General features: G+C 46.9%; 1 long non-coding RNA gene and 1 other non-coding gene across 2 annotated transcripts; one reads left to right on the forward strand and one right to left on the reverse strand.

Annotated features, from left to right (window-relative positions):
* The first annotated feature begins 866 nt into the window (after positions 1–866).
* Positions 867–20660, forward strand: LOC145407170 (uncharacterized). Its single transcript, XR_013898674.1, has 3 exons — positions 867–954; positions 8893–9113; positions 20205–20660. It is a non-coding gene; the product is annotated as an uncharacterized LOC145407170 (long non-coding RNA).
* LOC145407344 (5S ribosomal RNA) lies at positions 3625–3742 on the reverse strand. The gene has a single exon (XR_013898705.1). It is a non-coding gene; the product is annotated as a 5S ribosomal RNA (ribosomal RNA).
* Positions 20661–25778: the final 5118 nt, after the last annotated feature.

The following is a 25778-nucleotide window of genomic DNA, read 5'->3' on the forward strand; positions in this document are numbered from 1 at the left end:
GTCAGGTAGTGGCTGCATGAGATCCATTGAGCCATAGTTAAGAGGTAGGACTGAGTCCTTTTAGGAGTCCTGGGTTCGATTCCCGGCATAATGGTAATATATTTAAAGAGTCCTTTGTTATTATAGTCGATTGTTTTCACCTGACAGATCTTGGCCACTTAGATTTGTTGAGCTGTAATTATGAGGTAAGAATGAGTGTTCTTGGTTACCATAATTCCTTTACCTTGGCCCAGATTTTCGTCCTCTTGCAGCTCATTTCACATTGTTTAGTGGCAAAGAGAGAGAATACTATAACTCTGCATCCTTTCCCTAGCACTTCATGTCTAGTATCACATTCTAGTGTTAATATGTTGGCACAACTAGGCATTGAAGGTGGCTAGATAACAAAATTAGGCCAAGGTAGAGTAAAATGAAAATGAGGAACCGTCTAATCAAGTCACACATGGTCATCAGCTGAGATGTCAAGGGTTAGGGGGATGTTTGTCAAGTTAGAACAACTGCTCAGCGTTTCCAGCACCAGTCTACTCATATCTAAAGCATCAGATTTTGATGACTGGCGATTTAAAAAATGTTATTCCATAAATTTTATAAGTAACTGTATTCTAGAAAATATATGGGTTTTCTTGTGATTTGTGAAATGGGGATAATAGAGACAAAGTGTGCGCCTTTTGATATGTTGCAAATGACAGCTTTGGGCTTTTATATAAACAAGTTAACATCTGTTTGCCGGTAATACAAAATTTCGGCGATATAGCAGTATATTAAGTATTTTTGCAAACATTTTTACGATATTTGAAAGTTTAGTAATATTCTTGTTATTTGACATTTCAAGGTTGGCGCCATTTTACTTGACAAGCGCAGAGCCGGGGCGGGCCGCGGCGAGTGAGGGTTGGTGGTTGGGCTGTGTGGTTTTCTTGTGTCTGTGTTGGCTCGGTGGTTATTTTTTCTTAAGAGGTAAGTCTTGTTAGGCACCACGCTGACATTAACTATCATTGATATAAAATCTAATTACACAGAGTCCTGTGAAAACTTCGGAAGAAAGTACAGGTCAAGCTGATACACTCTGGCCTGACAGACAACTTGTTGCCGGTATGTGCCCACATCTATGTAAAATTTGTAGCTGATTATGAACATATGTTCAGGAAATTATATATGAATACAGTATTAACCTATAGTACATTATGTAACTGGTAATCGGCTATAAAGGTGCAAATAGCAGGCTGTGAAGCCTATGCCCAGAGTCGGATAAAAAAAAAAAAAATGGTACGATCAAACCATGGCTATGGCTACAAAGTCCACTCCCAGCTAAGATGAGATTTGAATTAGCCCATTCATGTTCACTTCCATAGTTCGCCTTCACCCTCACTTCCATAGTTTCAGTATTTGTAAGGTATATTAATGATTATTTACATCATTTGGTGACTGTTTTCATTCTTAACCAAAGCCACTTCTAATGTATGCAGTGTAATGAACCCTGATGCTCTAATCCAGAGCACAACTTAGATATTTTTACACTTTTAGTTGACAGTGATGATATATTTCAGTCTTGTCGGTCAAAGATGCACAAGGTCAATACTGTGAAGGAACTTGCCTAGAAGAAAAAATGCAGAAGCTCCAGTGATGGTTATTTTTTTTTTCATTATTATTATTTTTTTAAGAATTTGGCAAAGCATGACAACCAAGTCAGCAGATTGCAGTGTCTCATTTGGCTCTCAAGGATTCCCCCCTTCCCTACCTTTTAAAACTAATGTTGGAGAGCTCCAGTTGTATCAGACGTTTTAGTGAATTGCATCCTATTGTTTTGATAATTTAATAGAAGTGGAAATGCATGTTTTGAAGATATTTCAGTACTTATATGGCCTCGTTAATTTCACATGCAAGAAATGACTGCCTACCATGTAGGGCTTATAGGTTGATTCAGTCCAAAGGTCAGTCCATCATCAGTCGTTTTGTTCATACTAATTTTTAAACAACGATCAAACCATTCTAACAATGAAACATGTGGAGATGAATTGGTTTTGGATCTGACTTGGCCTGTCCCCACCCCCCCTCCCCAGAAGACCAGTGCATGTCAGCACACCTAACCTTGGTGCTCTTGATGTCATATTCGTTAATTTTGCAACATTTTGGTATCCTAAAGAAACTTTGGTCACCATAAAATTTTCACCATTCATTAATGGGAACTTGTACAAGGTGGCCAAAACTTCCACAATGATGGGGGGAGGGGGGGAGTGGATGTTGAAAACATTTGCTGCAGCAATCACTACTGTATAATGTACAGTACTTATTGTTTGCTTTCTGAGAATGTCACTGTAAGGACCAAGTTAAAGCAGAGATGAAGACTAAAAATATAGCAAACTACAGTATTGCCAGCAGCTACCAGCATGACAGGAGAATAGACACTGTAAAATTACAGTACCTTCATTATCTGACTGTTGTTTGGAATTTCCTAGGAAGGCATAGTGGCTAACACTACTATAAATACAAACTTAGTAGAGGTTTTAGTAATGTACCGTATCTTGTTTCAATACAAGATCTTCAATCTGATCACAAACTCCAGACTTTTATTTAATGATTTCCAGCAGTATTGGGACTAATGAAGGTGATCCTGTACATAGTCTCTCTTGTTTGAAAAATCAGATTTAGGCTAAACAGAATTGTCTGGTAGGAAAAATAACAGAATGGAATACAGTACAGGTACCATATAAAGTATATCATTAGGTTGAAGTTGTGGCCCCAGGCTCTTCTGAATGTGTACCTGAAGGACTGCTGGCAGAGGGATTTAAGAAGTTGATATCCATTTGTGTATTGCTAACAAAACAATTATATCTGCAGATGGAGAGGCAGTTCCTAATATGGAGTGAGTGGAAGAGATATGCAGTCAGACAAACTGGGATGAAATCCATAAATTTGCAAGGCTGGGGTGGATTGGGCTGGCAGTTACTGAACTTAGTTGAATTTTATACTGGGTATGTTATTTTCATGTTCAGAATTGTTCAAAATGTTTGAAATTTGTTTAGCCTTGAAGCTTTTAATTTCCACATTCCAGATGTGTGAGTTCTGTATTTGTGTTTTGAGCATTTTGCAGCCCCTATGCCCTTTTTATGTTTATATTTGATATGTTTCAAATATTTTGCAGCTGCTCAGCTCTTATCCTTTCGTGAAGTCTGTAGCTAAACAATGCATAAGATACTCAGCAGGAATGGATCTTGTGATCATGAGTATACTGTATTGAGCAGAAAACCTACATTCGGAGGGCTGATATTGTACTATAATACCTGCTTCTTATTTCTGGACCCTACCCACCCCATGTATCAGTTGATATTAGGAGCAGAATGACATACATTGTTATTTTATTCATTCAGTCTGTTCCTGGATGCCAAATACTTTTCAGCTAAAGAATCGTGTGATAATTGTGCAGTACTCATGGTGGTCTAATAAACCAGTCAAGGATGGTGGTGTACAAATTTGAATTCCCAAGGGGTGCTTTGAGGTTTTGATAGTCCATCCATCCATCCATTGCCAGACGCCATGTATCCCAAATGGGGTGGCCAATGGCTTAGAGTTAATTGTTTTTACAGGGAGGGGCACTAATCCTCCACCAACCCCACTTGACGTAGGGATGCCAACGGCATCTGGTGTTCCCAGGCGGTCACCCATCCAAGTACTAACCAGACCCAACGTTGCTTAACTTCGCTGATCGGATGGGAAGCGGTGTACTCAACGTGGCATGGCCGTTTTGATAGTCACCATGAGAAAAAGCCAATTCCTTCCAGTAGATGTTCTGGGCTGGTAGTTCATACTGCAACCAGCATTGTACTTCCAGTGATATATACAGTAATCCCTCTACTTTCCGGACATCCCCACTTACCGGACGTAGTTGTCCCGGGATCCAATATTCCCAAAATGGTCCGAAAACTGCAAAAAAAAAAAAAAAAAAAAAAAAAAAAAAAAAAAAAAAAAAAAAAAAAAATCCCGCCCGTAATTCGAACTTGGTGCGCGCGGCGTGGGACAGCTTTGTTGTGGTGTGTCATTCCTCCGACGTCCGCTAGAGCGCCCCTGCATCCTCCCCACTTTCCGCCTGTCTCTTGTCGTGAGTGAACGCTCGTCTTCATGGCTGCCCACGTGCTTGCTTTTGTGGTGGTGCCTTACCTGTTGCAGGCACTCCTGCTGCTCTCGTGCCTCTCCTTCGTGTGTGTGATGATGGCCTCGCCGCCTGAGAAGGGGAAGAGAGTGGTATTGACTCTGGAGAAGAAACGGGAGATATTGGAGAAAGTAGATGCGGGATGGTCTTCTTCATGCATCCTCCGTGAGTTCAACCTGGCCCGATCTACTTTGTTTGATATCAAGAGATCCCGAGACAAACTCATGCAGTACACGGCCGACTTCTCATCGAAAAGCAAATGCAACGTGGAGAGGAAGATGATGTTTACTCCCAAGTTTGCTGAAGTCAACTGCTCCACGTTGATTTGGTGTCGACAGCAACGTGCTGCTGGTGTGAAGGTACATGGTACGGAGCCGAAGGCTGCTGCTGAGAAGTTTGCAAAGCTTCACGACGCCCTAGACTTCAAGGCATCCGAGGGTTGGCTCTTCGCGTTTAAGTTACGGCATGGCCTTACGAACCGTAAGTCTCATGGCATAGCTTTGGACGCTAACGAGGATGGAGCAGAGGAGTTTCGGCACAAGGTGGAGGGCTTGATCGACAGGGAGGGCCTCACAATCAGTCAAGTCTACAACGCTGACGAAACTGGTTTATTTTATCGCTTTTTGCCTACGAACACTCTAGCCGAGGAGACGGAGAAGCGTGTACCTGGCCGCAAGCTCTCCAAGCAACAGCTGTCTGCTTTGTGTTGTGTCAATGCTAACGGCATGCACCGGCTTAAGCCCGTTATTGTTGGCTGTGCAAAGCAGCCTCGGTGTCTTCGTGGGGTGTTGGACGTCCTTCCTGTCACCTGATACCATTCCTTGAGGGCATGGTTCACAGCCCACATCTTCAAAGACTGGTTCCACCACCATTTCGTCAAGGAGGTCATACATTACCAGACGGCGAAACTGGGAATTCCACGCAACCAGGTAAAGGCCCTCCTTCTCCTCGACAATGCACCTGCCCACCCGTGCGACAAGGACTTGGTGGCTGAGAATGGCCGCATTAGGTGCATGTTTCTGCCACCTAATACTACTGCTCTCATCCAACCAATGGACCAAGGAGTGATCGTGGCAACGAAGTGCCTATACCGACGGAAGTTCCTGGACGAGGTGATGGTTGTTCTCGAGGACAAGGAGGAGCGCAGGGAGGGATGTGACACGCGAGGCCAGCGGACTTTGGAAAACCTTCGCCGCTACAACATCAAGTCTGCCATTTACAACTGGGCCAGTGCATGGAAGGAAATCCCTGTCAAGACTCTAGAAAATGGTTAGTCTCGTCTGCTTCTCGGAATGGATGTGGTGTACGATTTCCTAGGTTTTGACGTGGACGACTTCCATGCACGTCTACATGTGCACGGCGACGATGTTGATGTGGACGAAGTGCATGAGTGGTTGGATGACGACGAGGGCGATCCTGGGTATCAGACCCTGTCTGATATCGAGATTGCGTCTTCAGTTGCAGGTGTCATTACCCAGCTTGAAGATTCCAACGAGGACAGCGACGATGATGAGGACTCCTGTCAGCATGACACAACTCCAGCCATCCCCAAGCTGAGCACACTCCAGGAACACCTAGAGTTCGTTCTGGACTACCTGGAACACCTGGACTGCGACAAGGAGCTGGGGCCCTTGGGACTTGTGGAGGAAGTGTGTGCTTTCAGGCAGCACATCATAAATCGTCAGAATCGTCGTTCCTTGCGTCAATCAACGATTGACAGCTTTTTCAGGCCTGTGACCCCCGCTGTGCCCAGCCCTGGCTCCACTTCATTGCCTCCCCAAGACAGGCCCTCATGCTCCGAGCCACAGCCCAGCACATCAGCCACGGTGGAGTCATCGCTCGAAGTGCGTTTGCGTCTATCGTCCGAGTCGTCTGCAGTGGGTACGCCATCACCACGACCCAGCGACGTACCCCTACGTCACCTGCCAGCGATACTCTCAGACTCTGACGGTGTTTAAACGGCAAGAACTTCTCCACTAGACCACACGGGAATTTAGTGTTGTGCAGTGAAAGAAAAACAGTGCATACAGTATTGTAAAGAAAGTAGAAATTTGAGTGAAAAGACAAAATATTTGGACTAAATTTAACGTAAATAAACTTGTGATTTGTTTTGAAACTGGTTTTATGAGTGGAAAGACTTAAAGTGCAGAGTGCAACACTTATGTTACAATGGAGCATAAGTAAGACAAGAGTGCGGTGTGAAGAGAATGAACTTCTGAGTGCGAATGACTAAGTTAAGTGCAAGACTTCATGAACAGTGTACTGCAAGTGCTTCAGGAAATCCTTCTTACTGTCAGAGTCTGAGAGGAGGCGGTTATTCATCGAGATGGCTATGGACTTGCTGTAAGTAGGCAGAATGTTTCATACTGTACTGTACTGTATTTTCCATACTATACCTACCTCAAACACCTCATTTCATTCTTTTATGTCCCTTATTGGTGTAAATATGTAGTGTCAGGTGTTATGCATGTGCAGTAGGGAGGTGTTTTTCTGAGTTAGGCTAGGTTAGGGTCCATAACTACCGGTCCAGGAGCCAGTGACTTGTAAGTACCCAGAATGTTTAATATTGTATAAACCTACCTCAAAAACCTCATTTTATGCTTGTTTTGCATTTATTTCAGTCTTTTATGTCCCTTATTGGTGTGATTTGGGTCTTAAATAGGTGCTATGCATGTCCAGAGGAAGTTGTATAGGTGTTTTACTGAGTTAGGGTCCATAATTACAAGTCCAGGTGGCTGGTGACCACTATCTGGACAGGACCACTGTCCAGACATGCCTATGGCTCTATTATGTCGGATAGTGGAGGGATTACTACAGTGGAGCCTTCTCTCTCTCTCTCTCTCTGTCCTTACATAGGCATTCTAATGGGACCATCCATCCTCAGATATTGTAAATAGGCTTTTTCTGTTCTCGGGTTCCTGTAAAAAAAAAAGTGGTTGTGGATTTTTATTGCTTTTTGTACACCAGTATTATTTTATTATGTACATATATTAATATTTTGTGTATGTTACCAACTTCCTAGCTCCAGGCTCCTACACTTCTCATGGGACAATGTAGGATTGGATGGTGATTATTATGATAATTATTTGTGTGTGTGTGTGTGTTCTTACCTGATTGTTCTTACTTGTATCATTACAGGAATGAGTCAGGCTTGTACTGTTCCATGTATTAAACCATTATCAAACATATCCTTAAATTTATGAATAGTTTTGGCACACTGTTTCATTTGGTAGTGCATTCAACTGATCAGTTGCCCTATTTGGGAAACTGAATATTTTAATATCTTGATTGCCTCCCTTTTTATGCAGCTTTTTGCAGTGCCCTTGTAGGTTATATATTCATTTATGTCTATTTTCTGTTTCCCTTAGATGCATTTATATAGCATAATCATGTCTCCTCTTTTCCTTCTCTCCTGTAGTGTAGGTAGATTCTGTTTTTTCTTGTTTTTCTTCGTAGCTTAGATCCCTTAAGCTTGGTACCCATCTTGTAGCGGCCCTTTGTACTTTTTCAGTCTTATCTGTGTGTTTTTTGAGATGAGGATTGCAGACTACTGATGCATACTGCAGGGTTGGTCTGATGAATGATGATGTTACCTTTCTCAGCATGCCTTCATTTATATGTGAATGCTGTTCTCATATTGGCAAGCAATGTATACATGTTACATACCTTCTCACCGATGTGATCAGCCAGAGATAGTCTGTTATTGATAATCACTCCTAGGTCCTCCCTCTCTGATATGTGTAGGGTTGATCTTCCTAACTTTCAATCCCAATCTGGTCTTTTCACACTTTTATCAAACTTAATTACATGACACTTAATGACATTAAATTTCATTGGCCATTGCTCTTTTCAAGAATGTGTCAGTAATTTTCCTTTGTATTTTTGCATCATCCGCAAACATATTTAGATAGCTTCCATTTCCAATATTACTGTGTCATTTGTATATACCAAAAACGTAATTTGTGCCAACACTGAGCCCTGTGGAAAACTGCTAGTCACTTCCCTCCATGATGAGTAATTTCCCCTTAGTACTGTTCTCATTTCCTTTTTCTGAGAAAATCCTGCATCCAGCAGTACATATTGCCTTGGATACGTCCTTGATGGTACAGTTTCCATAAAAGTCTTTGGTATGGTGCTCTGTCAAATGCATTCTTGAAATCTAAATAGATATTGTCCACCCATCCTCCTCTTTTCTGTAATGTTTCCGTAACTCTATCATAGTAGCTTAATAGATTAGTAACACATGATTTTCCCTTTCTAAAGCTGAACTGCCTGTCTGTTATCATTCTGTGTTCTAGATGGTTTACCAAAACTTTTCTTATCAGCTTTTCTAGTATCTTACAACACTGGTCTGTGTGTGCACATGTGCGTGCATTGTTACAGTAAATATTTTGCTGGATGTGCAGTGTGTGTGTGAAATATTTTGCTTGGTATGCATGTTAAATATTTTGCTTGATATGTGTGTGTGAAATATTTGGCTTTGTGTGTGTGTGATATCTGGCTTTGTGTGTGTGTAAAATTTGGTTCACAGCTCTGTCACTTCTGCTTCTCTGTATATCTGAATCATACAAACCCTCTCCATTTTTCTTGGCAGGAAATAGGATAATAATTCTGTTTCTGTTTATTGGTTTTTATTCACTTTTTAAGATCCTACTCACTCTTTCGCAGTGTGGGATGATGATGGTAGTGATTTGGGTGATAATACACAGTTCTTTTAGGTTCTATAAAGGTTATGAATTTGTCCACAGGACTATCTCAACCCTAGAATGGAGAGTGAGGAGGAGGTAGGAATAGACCCAGGAGGAGGAATGAAATCTTCTCCTTACCAAGCAGAGATGGAATAAGCAGACAAAAATGGCAGCAGTTGAGATTACCATGTGGTGAAGTAACATGCTGATAATGATGTACCCAGCATAGACGATTGAACAACAGACATTTCAGCATAGAAGACTGAACAACAGACCTCCAGGTACTGTACTGATTATTTAGTTAGTAAATCATTAGCTTCTTCATTATGGTATATCTACTTTCATTTTACTTTGGGTGCTACAAAATCATTTTATTTAGGTTTGTAAACCTCTTGCCCTCAGAAGAATGGCCTTCCCTAGCTATATTTTCTGTTTGGCTGCAAAGTCTTTTAAGATTGAGCTGTGAAATATCTTTCAGTCCTTTCAGGATTAGACTGCAAATAGCCGAATTGAAAAATAAGTAAAGTAATATCACCACATTCTAGAGATCTGTTGAGGCACCAGGCCCATTTGTATGCGAATGTGGTTATGCAGGCTAAAGTCTTCTTTAGTCCATCCTCCTCTTTTGGGGTATAGGGGGTTGAGGGATGTTGTTATATCTGAGCAGTGCAACAGCACAGTTTAACTAGTACCCCCACACTCTGGCTAAGAGGTTAGCAATGGTGCAACAGCACAGTTTAACTAGTGCCCCCACAGTCTGGTTAAGTGGCTAGCTATGCCCCTCTCTAACTCCCTGGGTGCCACAAGTGGTGAGCATCTAAGAAATTCTCCCAATTTAATCGAAAACCTCAATGATATGGACTTCCGCAAAATACGTAGTCACTCCACCCTCAAACCAAGGAAGGGGGCCATGCAAGCAATAAGGAGAGCAGAGGACATCACTGAATATGAGGAGCTACCATACTTTCAATGGAGTGCAATATGGGCAACACAAGGGTCTAGCCATGGTTTTGCATATGTATGGAAGCATTAGAGGTTAGCTACTACACTAGAGTCACAGGTAGGTGTGTAACTTAGTGCAGGTATGTGAATGATTTCTTAGCAACTGAGCCTAAGGACACCAAGATTCAAAATAAACTGAGATTTTTAAACATGAATGATCACAGCTCACAATAGAAGAGACATTTACAGATAACCTAAGTACAGTCATGTTGAAAGGAAGACTATGATATTTAAGGTGGCAAATCAGATGAAGAGGAAAATGAGGAATATCATAGGTGAGCAGTGTGTGAAGAATGAAGGAAAGGTAGTGGTAAACACTGAGGATATCAAAAATGCATGCAGAGAGTCTCACAACCAGTTGCTCAGTGATGAGTTTCTCTGGAACATGGAAAGTTTGGAGTCAGTAGATCCCATGTTTGTCCCTTGGCCTTTGATTGCTGCTGCTGCTATGAGCAGGGCAATAGGCAGGATGCAGTTGGGGAAGGCGGCAGGTGTGTCTGGGTTGACTGCTGAAGGCCTGAAGAGATAGAAGGGGAGGGGTTAGTTAATGATTTGATAAATACAATTATTTATGTATGGTCCAAGATGACTGGCTGAAGAGTAGTGATTGTAATGTGTACGAGGGGAAGGGTGATGCCCTGGAAAGAGAAAATTTATAGAGACATAAAACTTATGAACCAGATAATGAAATAATGGGGAGCTCTAGAAGGAATTATTAGGTAGGGAAAGAGTGAATACTGATGATATGCAGTTTGGATTTATACGGGGCAATGTGACCACTGATGCCATATTCATAGTCCACCAGCTTCAAGAAAATGTATAAGAAAAAAGGGATCTGTATTTGGTTTTTGTTGATCTGAAGAAGCCCTTGCACAGAGCCCCTAGGGAGGTGGTGAAGTGGGCAATGGGAATGCTTGGGATCAAAGAGTGGCTGGTAGGGTAGTGGTTATGGCTATGTATGGGTGCTCACACCCAGGTACGAGTGAGTGGAGATTTGAGTGATGAGTTTCCTGTGAATATTGATGTCTATTATGGGCCAGTCTTGAACCCTTTATTGTTTGTCATGGTGGTTGAAGCGCTCTTACATTACTTCGGAAATGGACTCCCCTGGGAGATGCTGTATGTTGATGACTGAGTTGATTGCTGAGAATGAAAGGGAGGCAGAGGAATGATTTAGGAAGTGGAAAGAAGGAATAGGGCACAAAGGTTTGAGAGTCCAGTAAAAGTAGATAAAACAGAAGTGATGATGTCTATGCCTGGTGGCAGTACCGTCAAAGCAGGAGTGACCATGTGCAGTTTGCCACAAGGATTTGGGAAGTAACTCCATCATGTGCAGTATTTGTGACAAGTGGGTGTTTAAGAGACCTAGTGGTATTAGAGGTAGACTGTGAGATAATGCTGACTTCATGTGTGCATTATATTGGGGAAAGCATGTAGAGATTGTCAGGTGTGAAAGGATTGATCTTGCTCGTCTCTTGGGTGTGTGGAAGAGTTCTTTTACTTGGGGTACATGTTGTGTGTTGGAGGTGGGGCTAGTGCTAGCTCTGTGGCTAGGAGGAGAAATGGTTGAAGGGAGTTCAGGGAACTGTTGCCCCTTCTGACATTGAGAGGGCCCACCCTCCATCCTAAGGGATCTTTGTAGCGTGTTAGGAGTGTAATGCTGTATGGTAGTGAAACCTGGGCAGTAAAGGAAGGGGATTCATGGGCACAAACATACAGAAATGGCCAGGGTTGCGGAGTCAGAGCCGTGGAGTCGTCTGTTTTTAGTAGGAGTCAGAGTTGGTAAGGTTCCCACGACTCCAACTCCAAGTTTCCCAAGTTCACACATGCTAATAAAATTTGGGGCAATATTGTGTTTAAGTATAGTAATTCTGAGGTACAGCTATTCACATCTTGTGAAAACCTTGGTAATTTGCTGCAAAATATTATCAGCTTGCAGAAAATTTATTATAGCTTACCATCCATCATCCAATCCTACGTTGCCCCATGAGGAGCGTAGGAGCCTGGGGCTAGGCAGTTGGTCCTGACATTTAAGATAGAGTGACCAGCCTCACTCATCCCTGAGTGGCATTACCTGAGCAATAAACCCCAACCATCCCTTGGATATAAACCTTCACCGGCTCAATCCGATTGGAGCACAATAATTACCCACTAAACCACCAGGCGCCAAAATTTGGTTATATGGTTACCACCCAACATAGTAAATGGTTTCCTGGTGTACAGGAAACCATTTGGCTTGTCACTCAGTGTAGAGTCACCCACGGGCAGAAGGAAGAGGAAAGAATGAAGGCTATTTTCTTTATTATTTCGTAACCTATCAAAATACAGTAACACTGAATCACAAAAGTGATGCCCCGCCGTATGATCCCTTGCTCCCGAGCGTCACGAAAGTGACGCCCTGCGGTTAAGGGGTTAAACAGTACAGTAATTCCGAACACACACACACACAGAGTACATGCCATATGCAACACTTCCTCAACATTCAGTGCCACTGTACGGTACATGATAGCTCTAAGTGAAGCAAAAGAAAAATGCAGCCCTATTCTTAAGTATCAGAACATAATTTTGCACTACCAAGGTGACTACCAGATAGAGAGCTAGAAAAACAAAAATATTGATGGACAGGTACTGAAACAGACTGACATTCCCCACGTACACAATCCCTCTCGTTAAATGTCATATCAAATCCTACATCACTGCCTTGGACATCTGCCACCAGTTTCAGCTGAAAGGTTAGGTGAGCAAGGGAAAGCCTTCCTTTTTATTATCCTGTTATATTCTAAGAGTTTAGTAAAAGAAGCTGCCAAGTATGGGTAAGTGACCAGCTGTAATTATTCTCTTATTACTGCTAATGCAAACATTATTATTGAGCACATGCAAAACTTTCCCAACTTGGGCAGGGCTCTTGCTAACTGCCGATGGTTGCGAGCCATTTGGCTCCTAAGGTTTCAGATTTACGAACGAAATAAATTTTTAGTAGCCAAAACTGACTAAGAGCCGAAATATATCACTAGCAATACATATACTGTATTTATTTACACATTGTGATGATTTGAATCATATAATGAGGTTTTAAATATTCACAATGGCGACAAGGAAAGATTTAATAATCGATCACAACGTGCTTTTTTGTTCATTTAAGTGAGATTTACTTATTTTGTACTTTTCTGGGTTTTGAAGTGGATGTATTTTCTCCTCGCCAAAAGGCAACTTGCATGTAAAATTTGCTCACCGAAGGGAAAAAAATACTCGCATTTCCGAGCTGTGGCTCGCCAAACAAGAGCCCTGTTGGAGCATATGATTCAGCCCACACGAGCCTCTTCAGTACAAGATGTTTCTTGAACTGAATAAAACCATCTGGCAAGTACGACTAAATTACTCTATAAAATACATTACTGGGTTGAAGGGATTATGATAGGTGGTTTATCACTGTGCCCTCTATTTGGACTTCCATTCCTCCCTCTTTAACCCGCCGGGTGCCGACCAACTTGGGACCTTCATGGCACCCCAGTGCCAGTCAATTTTCAACCTATTTTGCTAAATAGGTTAGGAGTGATGAGAAAACATGAAGACCAACCATTAGAGTACTCACAGAAGCATAGAAGGTCAATTCTCTCTCAGTGAGTAACTGAAATGTTTGGAGTAACGCCTGTTGACTTCATCGGCCGCCACCGACACTCAGTGAGTTGAGGTAGGAGATCTTCGTTTTCTTCATGGGTAAGTAGACCCAGGGACACTCTCGGATGGTATATACTGTAGATGATGAGAGAACTGTTCCTACGCATAATTATGTGTGGGGGCGCATTATGACATTCGAGTGAGTGATTGGCATTTTTCTGATAATGTTCGTATTGTCGGACTTTCTAGTTTACACATAAATGTTTGCCCACACATGTATATTTTACATTTGCATCTTATTTTCACACAAGAATTATTCTTGCACATTGTACTCGCTATGGATGTCTTCTCAAACACAAAACACACATTACACAAGTGATATAGGAGGTACTTACACTGCACATGCTATCATGAAATCACACAAATTTATGTATACATTTCAGTAACACTCATAGGCATTTTTTTTTTTTTCCCCCACACATAACACTTGTTTCTAACTTTTAGAAGTGGAGGTGGGTGTAATATTCCACAAAGCATGGGATTAGGCACAACCCCACATCACACTCCACACAGTGGTAGAAGGTAGCATAGGTGTTAGGAGAACGATTCTCAGTACAGTATTAGCTCCCTTGGAAGAAAAAAAAAAAATCTTGAAGAAATTGATTCTCGAGGTGGGAGTCTGCTCCAGCACAGTACAACCTGCCATATCACCACCTCTGAAGGGATGAATGATGGGAACGAAAATGCTCCCATCTTCCCACTCCCACGTGACTTCATCTCCTTCAGTTTTGCCCTTGTCACCAACGGAGTCACATCTGTCACTGCCGTCAGGATGGGGAGGAAATTTGGTAGTTGCTTGGGGAATAGAGCTTGCCTCCTCACTTTCCCCACGACTCACTCTTTTCTTCCCCATCTTTTACTTTACCTTTTGCTTTTTTCCCCACTGTTTGAGGTTGTGGGGAGGAAGCGCGGGGAGGTGGGGGTGCTGGGGTGGGGCTGGAGGTGGCAGGTATCGTCATGCACCACATGAATAGAACGAAGCACTGCTCACCTTGTACTTTTTACTAAATAGTTCTTCCCCACTCCTCTGGGTTTTCCCGGGCGATCCTACCAACGAAGGCAGGTGATGTTCATCTGAGAGGTTGCCCTTGTATTTGTCGCCACCAAAGGAATTATCCATGGAGTAAGAACAGTGTGGTGAGGTGGGAAGCAGTGGTGATTTATAAACATACCTCTCCTTTCTTAGGAAAGGAATCTCGCCCTTGCAGCTTGATTCCGACTTGGTTTGGACGTAGTTTTGATCAGTAACATCACCATCAATGGGAGAAATGTTTTCTCCATCATATGGGATGTCCTGGAGCTTGTCAATATTGTGTTGGGGAATACTGTGATGTGCCATGGTGCTCACTTGCACACTCACAAAGTGGGGCTGACTTGGCGGGGCCCTGCGCAGGAGGAGGGACAGTGTGATGACTCAAAACGTGGGTATTAGTCCTAAACAGGCATGGGAGTATCCCTAGCAAATATCTCGCACCAAAATTGAATTTTGTCGAATATCTTAAATTGATGTACATCGCTCACACGTGGCAGGTTAACACCCACACCACATTCATACACATGCATTGGGTTGCATTCACCACTGCAGATCATGATAGCTCTGCTAGGGCAGCAGTGAGGAAGAGGGTGAACAGGATTGCTCACTCTGATCACTTCATCTGCTGTGAATGCCCACTGGGCACTGCTAATTTCAATTATTGTACAGTAATCCCTCCAAGATCAGAAGTAGTAGAGCAAAAGGCATGTCCGGGACTTGGGAAAATGTCCCCTGGACAGGTACTTATGCACCCCAACTCAACCTAACTTTGAAAGCCACCTAAATAACCAGACATACACAGGACCTATTTAAGAGCTTATTCACACAAATAAGGAACAGAAACCAAGAAATAAATGAAAAGGAACCAGAGAATGAGAAATTAGGAGTATGGAAGATATTTGGCAGTGCACAGAGTACTTACGACATATCCGTGGCCGTTGCGAAGATTAACCCGCCTCCTCTCAGGCTCTGACAGTGGTGAAGGTGCACTTGATGCATGCACAGTAAACCAGTGTTGTGCTGCACTTAATCCTTTGCACTCTGAATTCTAATTTCTTAACACTGCATGTTCTTTTCTTACTTGCGCTGCCCTTGAAACACACCAGTGTTGCACTCTGCACTTAATCCTTTGCATTCTGAATTCTAATTTCTTAACACAGCACAGTCTGTTCTCGACACTGCACAATACTGTAAATTCCCATGTGGTCTAGTGGCGAGTTTTTGCTGATTATTCAGTGTCAGAGGCAGGGGGTTGGTGTTGCAGGTGCTGGAGGACGCGTCACTGGGACATGGTGATGGGCTACGCACTGCAGACAACAAGATACATGCATACTCACCCCCAGTGGCGACTCCACCGTGACCGATATGCTGGGCTGCAGCTTGGAGGAGGAAGGCACGTCTTGTTGAGGCAGTGGTGTGGAGCCAGGGCTGGGCACAGAGGGGGTCATGTACCTAAGGGAGGTGTCTATGGTTGATTGACGTAAGGAACGGCGGTTGATGACGCAATGCCTAAAAGCGCGCACTTCCTCCACAAGCCCCAGGGGCCCCACCTCCTGGTTGCAGTCCGGGTGTTCAGGGCAGTCCAGAATTAACTCCATGTGCTCCCAGAGTGCACTCAGCTTGGGAATGACTGGAGTAGTGGGGAGCTGAGAGGAGTCCATATCATCCTGCTGTCCTCGTTGGAATCTCCTAGCTGGGTACTCATACCTGCAACTGAAGATGTGATCTTGATATCAGACATGATCTGATACCCAGGATCACCGTTGTCGTCATCCAACCACAAACTCGCTTCGTCCACATCCACCTCATCGCCCACCGCATGAAGATGCGTATGGAAGTCATCCACATCAAAACCTAGAAAGTCGTGCACTACATCGGCTCCAAGAAGCAGACGAGACCAACCACTTTCCAGTCTTGATAGGGACTTCCCTCCATGCACTGGCCCAGTTGTAGATGGCTGACTTGAGGTTGTAGTGGTGAAGGTTTTCCACAGTCAGCTGGCCTTGCGTGTTCCATCCCACCCTGTGCTTGTCTTTGTCCTCGAGAATAACCATCATCTCTTCTAGGAACTTCCAACGGTACAGCCTCTTCATAGCCACGATCGCTCCTTGGTCCTTTGGTTGACGAGATCAGTAGTATCAGGTGGCAAAAACAAGCACCCAATGTAGCCATTCTCAGCCACCAACTCCTTGTCTGATGGATCCGCAGGTGCACTGTCCAAAAAAAGGAGAGCTTTTACCTGGTTGTGTGGGATTCCCAGTGTCTTTGTCTGATAATGGATGACCTCCTTGACAAAATGCTGGTGAAACTAGTCTTTGAAGGTCTTGGCTGTGAACCAAGCCTTCACAGAAAAGCACCAAACGACAGGAAGGACATCTATCAACCCAAGAAGGCACCAAGGCTGCTTTGCACAGCCAACAATAACAGGTTTGAGCTGGTGCATGCCGTTAGCATTGGCACAATACAAAGCAGATATCTGCTGCTTGGAATGCTTGTGTCCAAGCATTCGCTTCTTTGTTTCCTCTACTAGGATGTTCGTTGGCAGTGAGTGATAGAATAGACCAGTTTTGTCAGCACTGTAAACCTGACTGAGAATGAGGCCCTCCCTGTCGATCAAGCCCTTCACCTTCTGCCGAAACTCTTCTAATCCCTCCTCGTTGGTGTCCAAAGCTTCGCCATGGGCCTTGAGGTTGGTAAGTCCATGTCATAACTTGAAAACGAAGAGCCCACCCTCAGATGCCTTGAAGTCTGGGGTGTTGTGTAACCTTGTGAACTAAGCAGCAGCCTTCAGCTCCCAATCATGCACCAGCACACCAGCAGCACTTTGCTGATGATACCAAATCAGCATGGAGCGGTTGACTTCTGCAAACCTGGGAGGGTACATAATCTTCCTTTGCACGTTGCGTTTGGTCTCTGATGTGAGGTCTGCCATGTACTGGGTGTTTGTCCAGGGATTTCTCGATATCAAACTAGGTAGACTGGGCCAGGTTGAATTCTCAGAGGATGTAGGACATCGGCCATCCCACGTCCAACTTCTCCAATATCTCCCTCCTCTTCTCCAGAGTCAGAACCACTCATTTCCTCTTGTCAGGCAGCTGGGTACTCATCATACATACGAGTAAGAGGCAGCAAGTAGGGCACCAGCCCAAAGGCAAGCACGTGGGCCGCCGTAGCGATGGGCATGTAGTCACGATGGTAGACAGGCGGGAAGGGGGGAAGAAACATGGGCTCTCTACTGGATGTTAGCAGAACTACATACCAAAACACAGCTGCTTGTCACCACTTGTTAAATTCTAAGTAGGGTTGAAAACTGTGTGTGTGTGTATGTCTGAGGACCCGAGCCCAGAATGTAAAGGTCTTACAGGGATTACTGTATTATGCTGCTCGGTAAATTTTCTTATTTTCATAACTGGTGTAAGTGGCTGGGCCCTGAGTGGTTTAGACATTGCTAAAATACTCTAGTAACAGCTAAAACCTAAGGGGTAACTGTAATTTCAAGCAGTATTGTTTATCATTACTTTTTTTTTTTCCTGTTCTCCACAATCTCAGGCATTATTGTTTATCATTACAACTGTGTTTTACCTGTTTTTCTATCTATCTATTGCCAGACGCCTCAGTCCTGTTCGGGGTGGCCACAAACAAATCGCCTCCACGTCGCCCTGTCCCCTGCCATTTCACTGTCCTGCTCCCAACTCACACCCCCCTCTCTCATATACCTCTCCACCCATCCCTCGATCTCATCCTTGGCCTCTTCCCCCTTCCACCTCACTCACATACACTCTCTTCGTCAGTCTTTCACCCTCTATCCTCTCCACATGGCCAAACCACCTCGGTGTATTCCTCCTAATGCTTCCTATCACATCCACACCACAGTGCTCCTTTATATCCTCATTTGTCAGCCTATCTCTCCATGTGACTCCACAGGCTCCTCTTAGCTCATTTCCACTGCTCTCACTCTTGACTTGTGTCCTTCCAGCAACGTCCAAGCTTCACTTCCATACATTAGAGTTGGTATCACAATACTGTCATGTAGTAACTTTTTCACTTCCACGCTTCTTATCACTGCTTTCAAGGAACCAGCAACCTTTCTACCCTGTTGTACCCTTTCAAGCACTTCACCCTCCAAACCTCCATCCTTACTCATCACACTACCCAAGTACTTAAACGCACTCACATTTTCCAATTCTTCACCATCCAACCTCGCTGTACATTGACTGACTTCAACTCTCTCAAAGACCATCACTTTATTCTTCCCTACATTCACCTTTAGATTCCATTAATTACACACACTCCCAAACTCATCCACCAAGCCTTGCAGCTCTCCTTCGTCTTCACTCAACAACACAGTATCATCAGCAAAAACAACAGTACAGGGAGTTTCCAAACACTACCCTCTCTCACCAGGGCCACTCCAACATCCACTACCCTACCTTGTACCTCTTTTATTGCCCCATCCATGTACAGATTGAACAACCATGGAGACATGACACATCCCTGTTTCAACCCAGCCTTCAAAACGAAAAATTCACTCAGTTCACCATCCACACGCACTGCAGTCTTAGCACCATCATACATACTCTTCACAGCATTCAACAACTTCCCATCTACTCCATATATTCTTAATACTTTCCACAGTCCTTGTCTATCCACCCTGTCATGTGCTTTCTCCAAATCCATGAAAGCCGCATACATCTTCTTTCCCTTCTCTAGAAACTTTTCCACTAAAGATCTAAGAATGAATATCTGATCTACACAACCTCTTCCCTTCCTAAAGCCTCCCTGTTCTTCTCCAACTAATTCCTCTGTTCTTTCTCTAACAATGTCAATAAGTATCCTACCATACACTTTTCCTATTATACTAAGAAGACTGTGATTACCACACACTTCTTTTTCCTCTATACCTTTGTGCAAGGGAATAATTATACCTGACTTTCAATCCTCCGGGACTCTACCTTCCTCCCTCACTATCAGTAATATGACTTTCATGTACACTCAAAAGTAATAAGCTACATCTCCAGCAGGCTAAATCATGAACTAGTGAACTGTTCAGCCTGTCAGGAACAAAATATAAAAACAGGAGGGTTTGAGTGAAAGCAGGTTTACTACTACATGACTGGAATTCAGTGGAAGGTGATGGATGTCTCTGGCCTAAGGCTTTTATTTGCTGGGGTTCATGCTGATTACTGCTTGTCTATACAGCTTATAGTATGGTTGTTCTAAAGCAGAGGTTCCTAAATTTTTCTTGGTCATTCCCCTATTTTAGCCAGAAAGCATTTACCCTCCCCTGCAAGGAGTATTTTATTTTATTTTATCTCCATGTAGTGATACTTAAGATGTAACAGCAATACATTTAGCATTATTTTGGATATTTTTAAGAAGTTTTGGGAATATTTTACCATATGTGTAATTTTAAAGTTGCATGATATTTGGGACCAAAATTCTGACCTTACTCATAAACAGCACAAGTGAGGCAAAAGCTGTTTGGCCATAAAATATAAAATCTATAACCAACACAAAAAAATATTACCTGTTTGGTTTTGTGTATATCCCTCCATACCCTGGAATGTAAAAAATTTCCCCCTATTTTGGGAACACTTGTTTAAGTATTTTAAGTTTTATAAGTAGTAATGTATAGTATTAATATTTGCCTTTCCTGCAGGTGTGTAACTTCAGCTGGGTGACAAGAATGATGATGTTGCTGTACATGGTAATCTCGTCTGCTTGGAACTGCAAGATGCATTCACCCAAGGTTGGTTGCTGGTACACCTAGGCCTCCCGGTTCTTAAAGTGGCCAATCATCCATGACTTTGAAGTGCTCATCCTCAACCTGGGAACAAGATAAGACATGAAAACTGCAGCTTCACTCCAACACCAAATCTGAGGAAGTGGATCAAGAGGATATCTGATCTCTTATGGAAGACATGTTTTCATACACATACTTTGAAACTCAACCCAAAAGATCACAAGTCAGCACAAACTGGGGTGGAGGCTGGGCCCCACATTCTAGTATTCATTTGCATTAGGCTTTACACAGATATACCAGATTTCATTTTATTTAAACTATTTTGTTAAATTTATGTAGACATATCTGGAAAAAAAAAAAATTACCTCAATATGTTTAGTTTTATAATCCAGTATTAATATAATATTCTCGTTACATTTTTTCCAGACACTAAACTGTCATTAAGTGTGCCTTAAATTAAGTTACGAAAAATTAAACAAAACCTAAAAATAACATCATGTAGCACCAATATCCAGCAAGAGCAGCAGCCAGCAGTAGCAGCCTATAGCCAGGAGCAGAGGCGCGTAGCCAGCAGCAACAGCCCGCAGCCAGCAGCAACAGCCCGCAGCCAGCAGCAACAGCCCGCAGCCAGCAACAGCAGCAGCAGCCCACGGCCAGCAGCAACAGCCCGCAGCCAGCAACAGCAGCCCACGGCCAGCAGCAACAGCCCGCAGCCAGCAGTAGCCAGCAGCAGCCAGCAGCAGCCAGCAGCAGCCAGCAGTAGCCAGCAGCAGCCAGTAGCAGCCAGTAGCAGCCAGCAGCAGCCAGCAGCAGCAGCAGCAAGCAGTAGCAGCAGCAGCCAGCAAGCAGTAGCCAGCAGCAGCCAGCAAGCAGTAGCCAGCAGCAGCCAGCAAGCAGTAGCCAGCAGCAGCCAGCAAGCAGCAGCCAGCAAGCAGTAGCCAGCAGCAGCCAGCAAGCAGCAGCCAGCAGCAGCCAGCAAGCAGCAGCCAGCAAGCAGCAGCAAGCAGCAGCCAGCAGCAGCCAGCAAGCAGCAGCCAGCAAGCAGCAGCCAGCAAGCAGCAGCCAGCAGCAGCCAGCAAGCAGCAGCCAGCAAGCAGTAGCCAGTAGCAGCAAGCAGCAGCAGTAGCAGCCAGCAGCAGCAGCCAGCAGCAGCAGCCAGCAGCAGCAGCAGCCAGCAGCAGCAGCCAGCAGCAGCAGCAGCAGCCAGCAGCAGCAGCAGCAGCCAGCAGCAGCAGCAGCAGCAGCCAGCAGCAGCAGCACCAGCAGCCAGCAGCAGCAGCAGTGCCAGCAGCAGCAGCAGTGCCAGCAGCAGCAGCAGTGCCAGCAGCAGCAGCAGTGCCAGCAGCAGCAGCAGTGCCAGCAGCAGTGCCAGCAGCAGCAGCAGTGCCAGCAGCAGTGCCAGCAGCAGCAGCAGTGCCAGCAGCAGCAGCAGTGCCAGCAGCAGCAGTGCCAGCAGCAGCAGCCAGCAGCAGCAGCCAGCAGCAGTGCCAGCAGCAGTGCCAGCAGCAGCAGCCAGCAGCAGTGCCAGCAGCAGCAGCCAGCAGCAGTGCCAGCAGCAGCAGTGCCAGCAGCAGCAGCAGTAGCCAGCAGCAGCAGCAGTAGCCAGCAGCAGCAGCAGTAGCCAGCAGCAGCAGCAGTAGCCAGCAGCAGTAGCCAGCAGCAGCAGCAGCAGTAGCCAGCAGCAGTAGCCAGCAGCAGCAGCAGTAGCCAGCAGCAGCAGCAGTAGCCAGCAGCAGCAGCAGTAGCCAGCAGCAGTAGCCAGCAGCAGTAGCCAGCAGCAGCCAGCAGCAGCAGTAGCCAGCAGCAGCAGTAGCCAGCAGCAGCAGTAGCCAGCAGCAGCAGTAGCCAGCAGCAGCAGTAGCCAGCAGCAGCAGTAGCCAGCAGCAGCAGTAGCCAGCAGCAGCAGCAGCAGCAGTAGCCAGCAGCAGCAGCCAGTAGCCAGTAGCCAGCAGCAGCAGTAGCCAGCAGCAGCAGTAGCCAGCAGTAGCAGTAGCCAGCAGTAGCAGTAGCAGTAGCAGTAGCAGTAGCAGTAGCAGTAGCCAGTAGCCAGCAGTAGCCAGTAGCCAGCAGTAGCAGTAGCCAGCAGTAGCAGTAGCAGTAGCCAGTAGCCAGCAGTAGCCAGTAGCCAGCAGTAGCCAGTAGCCAGCAGCAGCAGTAGCCAGTAGCCAGCAGCAGCAGTAGCCAGTAGCCAGCAGCAGCAGTAGCCAGTAGCAGCCAGTAGCCAGCAGCAGCCAGCAGCCAGCAGCAGCAGTAGCCAGCAGCCAGCAGCAGCCAGCAGCCAGCAGCAGCAGCAGCCAGCAGTAGCCAGCAGCAGCAGCAGCCAGTAGCCAGCAGCAGCCAGTAGCCAGCAGCAGCCAGTAGCCAGCAGCAGCCAGTAGCCAGCAGCAGCAGTAGCCAGCAGCAGTAGTAGCCAGCAGTAGCAGTAGCCAGCAGTAGCAGTAGCCAGCAGTAGCAGTAGCCAGCAGCAGCAGTAGCCAGCAGCAGCAGTAGCAGTAGCAGCAGCAGTAGCAGTAGCCAGCAGCAGCAGCAGCAGTAGCAGTAGCCAGCAGCAGCAGCAGCAGTAGCAGTAGCAGTAGCAGTAGCCAGCAGCAGCAGTAGCAGTAGCCAGCAGCAGCAGTAGCAGTAGCCAGCAGTAGCAGTAGCCAGCAGCAGCAGTAGCCAGCAGCAGCAGTAGCAGTAGCCAGCAGCAGCAGCAGCAGTAGCCAGCAGCAGCAGCAGTAGCCAGCAGCAGCAGCAGCAGTAGCCAGCAGCAGCAGTAGCCAGCAGCAGCAGCAGCAGTAGCCAGCAGCAGCAGCAGCAGCAGCAGCAGCAGTAGCAGTAGCCAGTAGCAGTAGCCAGCAGCAGTAGCCAGCAGCAGCAGCAGTAGCAGTAGCCAGCAGCAGCAGTAGCAGCAGCAGCAGCAGCAGCAGTAGCAGCAGCAGCAGCAGTAGCAGCAGCAGTAGCAGTAGCCAGCAGCAGCAGCCAGCAGCAGCCAGCAGCCAGCAGCCAGCAGCAGCAGCAGCAGTAGCCAGCAGCAGTAGCCAGCAGCAGCAGTAGCCAGCAGCAGCAGCAGCAGTAGCCAGCAGCAGCAGTAGCCAGCAGCAGCAGTAGCCAGCAGCAGCAGTAGCCAGCAGCAGCAGTAGCCAGCAGCAGCCAGCAGCAGCAGTAGCCAGCAGCAGCAGCAGCAGTAGCCAGCAGCAGCAGCAGCAGCAGTAGCCAGCAGTAGCAGCAGCAGCAGCAGCAGCAGCAGCCAGCAGCAGCAGCAGTAGCCAGCAGCAGTAGCCAGCAGCCAGCAGCAGCAGCAGCAAGCAGCAGCAGCAGCCAGCAGCAGCAGCAGCAGTAGCCAGCAGCAGCAGCAGCAGCAGCAGCAGTAGCCAGCAGCAGCAGTAGCCAGCAGCAGCAGCAGTAGCCAGCAGCAGCAGCAGCAGTAGCCAGCAGCAGTAGCCAGCAGCAGCAGCAGTAGCCAGCAGCAGCAGTAGCCAGCAGCAGCAGCAGCAGTAGCCAGCAGCAGCAGCAGCAGTAGCCAGCAGCAGCAGCAGCAGCAGTAGCCAGCAGCAGCAGCAGCAGCAGCAGTAGCCAGCAGCAGCAGCAGCAGCCAGCAGCAGCAGCAGTAGCCAGCAGCAGCAGCCAGCAGCAGCAGCAGCAGCAGTAGCCAGCAGCAGCAGTAGCCAGCAGCAGCAGCAGCAGCAGCAGTAGCCAGCAGTAGCCAGCAGTAGCCAGCAGCAGCAGCAGTAGCCAGCAGTAGCCAGCAGCAGCAGTAGCCAGCAGTAGCCAGCAGCAGCAGTAGCCAGCAGTAGCCAGCAGCAGCAGTAGCCAGCAGCAGCAGCAGCAGTAGCCAGCAGCAGCAGCAGTAGCAGCAGCAGCAGCAGTAGCAGCAGCAGTAAGCAGCAACAGCAGTAGCCAGCAACAGTAGCCAGCAGCAGCCATGGCCAACAGCAGCAGGTAATAGCAACAGCAGCAGCAGTAGCCAACAGCAACGGCAGCAGCAGTAGCCAGCAGCAGCAACAGTAGCCAGCAGCAGCAGCAGCAGCAGCAGCAGTAGCCAGCAGCAGCAGCAGCAGCAGTAGCCAGCAGCAGCAGCATGAGCCAGCAGCAGCAGCCGCAGCAGCAGCAGCAGCAGTAGCCAGCAGCAGCAGCAGCAGCAGCAGCAGTAGCCAGCAGCAGCAGCAGCAGCAGCAGCAGCAGCAGTAGCCAGCAGCAGCAGCAGCAGCAGTAGCCAGCAGCAGCAGTAGCCAGCAGCAGCAGCAGCAGTAGCCAGCAGCAGCAGCAGCAGCAGCAGCAGCAGCAGCAGCAGCAGCAGTAGCCAGCAGCAGCCAGCAGCAGCAGCAGCAGCAGCAGCAGCAGCAGCAGCAGTAGCTAGCAGCAGCAGCAGTAGCTAGCAGCAGCAGCAGTAGCTAGCAGCAGCAGCAGCCAGCAGCAGCCAGCAGTAGCCAGCAGCAGCCAGCAGTAGCCAGCAGCAGCAGTAGCCAGCAGCAGCAGTAGCCAGCAGCAGCAGTAGCCAGCAGCAGCCAGCAGCAGCAGCAGCAGCCAGCAGCAGCAGCAGCAGCCAGCAGCAGCAGCAGTAGCCAGCAGCAGCAGCAGTAGCCAGCAGCAGCAGCAGTAGCCAGCAGCAGCAGCAGTAGCCAGCAGCAGCAGCAGCAGCAGCAGCAGTAGCCAGCAGCAGCAGCAGCAGCAGCAGCAGCAGCAGTAGCCAGCAGCAGCAGCCAGCAGCAGCAGTAGCCAGCAGCAGCAGCAGCAGCAGTAGCCAGCAGCAGCAGCAGCAGTAGCCAGCAGCAGTAGGCAGTAGCCAGCAGTAGCCAGCAGCAGCAGCAGTAGCCAGCAGCAGCAGTAGGCAGTAGCCAGCAGCAGCAGCAGCAGCAGTAGGCAGTAGCCAGCAGCAGCAGCAGCAGCAGTAGGCAGTAGCCAGCAGCAGCAGCAGCAGGCAGTAGCCAGCAGTAGCCAGCAGCAGCAGCAGCAGCAGTAGCCAGCAGCAGCAGCAGCAGTAGGCAGTAGCCAGCAGCAGCAGCCACCACCAGCAGCAGCCAGCAACAGCAACAGCCAGCAACAGCAACAGCCAGCAACAGCAACAGCCAGCAACAGCAACAGCCAGCAACAGCAACAGCCAGCAACAGCAACAGCCAGCAACAGCAACAGCCAGCAACAGCAACAACCAGCAGGCCGCAGCAGCCTGCAGCCAGCAGCTGTGCTGTAGCTGCTGCAGGCTAATGGTTGCTGCTGCTGCTGCTACTGCTACTGCTGATACTGGTGGCTGCTGCTGCTGCTGCTGCTGATACTGGTGGCTGCTGCTGCTACTGCTACTGCTGATACTGGTGGCTGCTGCTGCTGCTGCTGCTGCTGATACTGGTGGCTGCTGCTGCTGCTGGTGCTGGTGGCTACTGGTTGCTGCTGCTGCTGCTGGTGCTGGTGGCTGCTGCTGGTGCTGGTGCTGGTGCTGGTGGCTACTGGTTGCTGCTGCTGCTGCTGCTGCTACTGGTGGCTGCTGCTGCTGCTGCTACTAGTGGCTGCTGCTGC

The sequence above is a fragment of the Coenobita brevimanus genome, chromosome 72, assembly GCF_032717465.1.
Source record: "Coenobita brevimanus isolate Jiangsu-jjx chromosome 72, ASM3271746v2, whole genome shotgun sequence".
Taxonomy (NCBI): Eukaryota; Metazoa; Arthropoda; class Malacostraca; order Decapoda; family Coenobitidae; genus Coenobita; species Coenobita brevimanus.